The 2,021-nt window shown below is 48.2% G+C and overlaps 1 pseudogene; it reads right to left on the reverse strand.

Moving 5' to 3' along the window:
* Positions 1–734: 734 nt before the first annotated feature.
* On the reverse strand, positions 735–1,670 carry Ftl1-ps2 (annotated as a pseudogene).
* Between the last annotated feature and the right edge of the window lie 351 nt (positions 1,671–2,021).

Here is a 2,021-nt window from a genome sequence, read left to right on the forward strand (position 1 = left end):
TTTTCAAGACAGGGTTTCTCTGTATAGCCCTGGCTGTCCTGGAACTCACTTTGTAGACCAGGCTGGCCTGGAACTCAGAAATCCACCTGTCTCTGCCTCCCAAGTGCTGGTATTAAAGGCATGTGCCACCACTGCCCAGCTTATACCCTTAAAACTCTTAATGTGCAGAATGACTACTGTTTTCCTCATCAAATCCAGACAGGTCACGCCCATTTGCTTCTATACTCAAATTCACCCTACATCACACACACATGCACTCACACACACTCATACACACTCACAGAAACACACATATATACTCACACATACAAACTCAGGCAACACTCACAAGTGTATACACCTTCTTGATTCTGTGAGGTTGTTGTCCATCCAGCTCTAAGATCTCTCTGTTTCCCTCATACTCCACAAAACTGAGATTACAAACACATTGGCACCATGTCTAGTTTTCAGGTGGGTTCTGGGCATTTGAACTCAGGTCCTCATGCTTGCACAAAAATCATTTCACCACTGAGCCATCTCTTCTGTCCCTCTAATTTGTTGACCTTAGACAAAAGCCTAGCAGCTTAAAACAAATGTTTTGGAGAACTCATTCTTTCACCAGCAGCCTTTCAAGGTTTTTCCAGCCTTTTAAATCTTTAATTTGTAGAGAGAATGAACCTGATCAAGACTCCTAAATGGTATTATGAGGGTGCTCCTTACTGCCTTGTTCACTGTGGCCTCCTTAGCCTGCTTTCTTTTTTTTTTTTTTTTTTTTTTTTTTGCTGTCTCAAAAAGCTTTATTTTTACTTGGTCCAAGACTTGACAGAGGCTCCAGGGCCGTTACAAAGCTGCCTAGTGGCTTGAGAGGTTCATTCAGGTGGAGGTCCCAGGGCGGGCTGGTGCAGAGCAGAGGGGGGAGCCCCTTGGAAGGCACATAGGCCTCCTAGTCGTGCTTGAGAGTGAGGCGCTCAAAGAGATACTCGCCCAGAGATCCCTGGGGCGCGCCAGTCTGCACTGGTTGTGGCCCTGCCACCCTGCGGAGGTTGGTCAGATGGTTGCCCATCTTCTTGATGAGTTTCACCTCCTTATCCAGGAAGTGGCTTTCCAGGAAGTCACAGAGATGAGGGTCCGCGCGGGCAGAACCCAGGGCATGCAGATCCAAGAGGGCCTGATTCAGGTTCTTCTCCAGGGCCAAGGCAGCTTCCATGGCCTCCTGGGTTTTACCCCATTCATCTTGAGATGGCTTCTGCACATCCTGGAAGAGTGCACAGCCCCCGAGATCGTTCTGCAACTCGAGGAGACGCTCCGCGCCCTCGCGCTTCTCCTCGGCCAATTCGCGGAAGAAGTGGCCTATGCCCTCCAGAGCCACGTCATCCGGATCAAAAAAGAAGCCCAGAGAGAGGTAGGTGTAGGAGGCCCGCAGGTGCAAGTTGACCAGGCAGTTCACGGCAGCTTCCACCTCGGTGGAATAATTCTGACGAATCTGAGAGGTCATGGCTGATCCGGAGTAGGAATTAACCACGAAGAGACGGTGCAGACTGGTCCTAGGAGCCAAAGGCAGCGAGGAGATGGTCCCGGAGACTGCGACTGGAGAGACTTGTAAAGGCGGCTGGAAGCGAGTACAGTGGGAATCCCCGGGTCTGTTCCATTCAAACACTGTTGAAGCACACAGATCCACGGGACCTCCAAGGCGCTGCTCTTTAGCCTGCTTTCTTATAGCACAAAGGACCACCAGCCCAGGGATGGCCCCATCCACAATGGTCTGGGCCTTCCCATATCAATGACTGATGATGAAAATGTCTTAAAGGCTTGCCTACAGCCCAGTCTTATGGAACATTTTTAAATTGTGGTTCTCTCCTCTGAGATGACTCCAGTTTGTGTCAAATTGACATAAACTTAGACAGAACATAAATGTTGACCAAAAAAATTTTTCTGAAAAATAAACTGATAATGAAAATCTGATTTCTTAACTTCCAATCTTAAGTACCAAATTTTTCATTTCTAATTCAGTATTCTTGGCTCTTAGCCTGGAAGTCTTTCAA

Source organism: Mus musculus, chromosome 10 (assembly GCF_000001635.26).
Source record: "Mus musculus strain C57BL/6J chromosome 10, GRCm38.p6 C57BL/6J".
Lineage (NCBI taxonomy): Eukaryota > Metazoa > Chordata > Mammalia > Rodentia > Muridae > Mus > Mus musculus.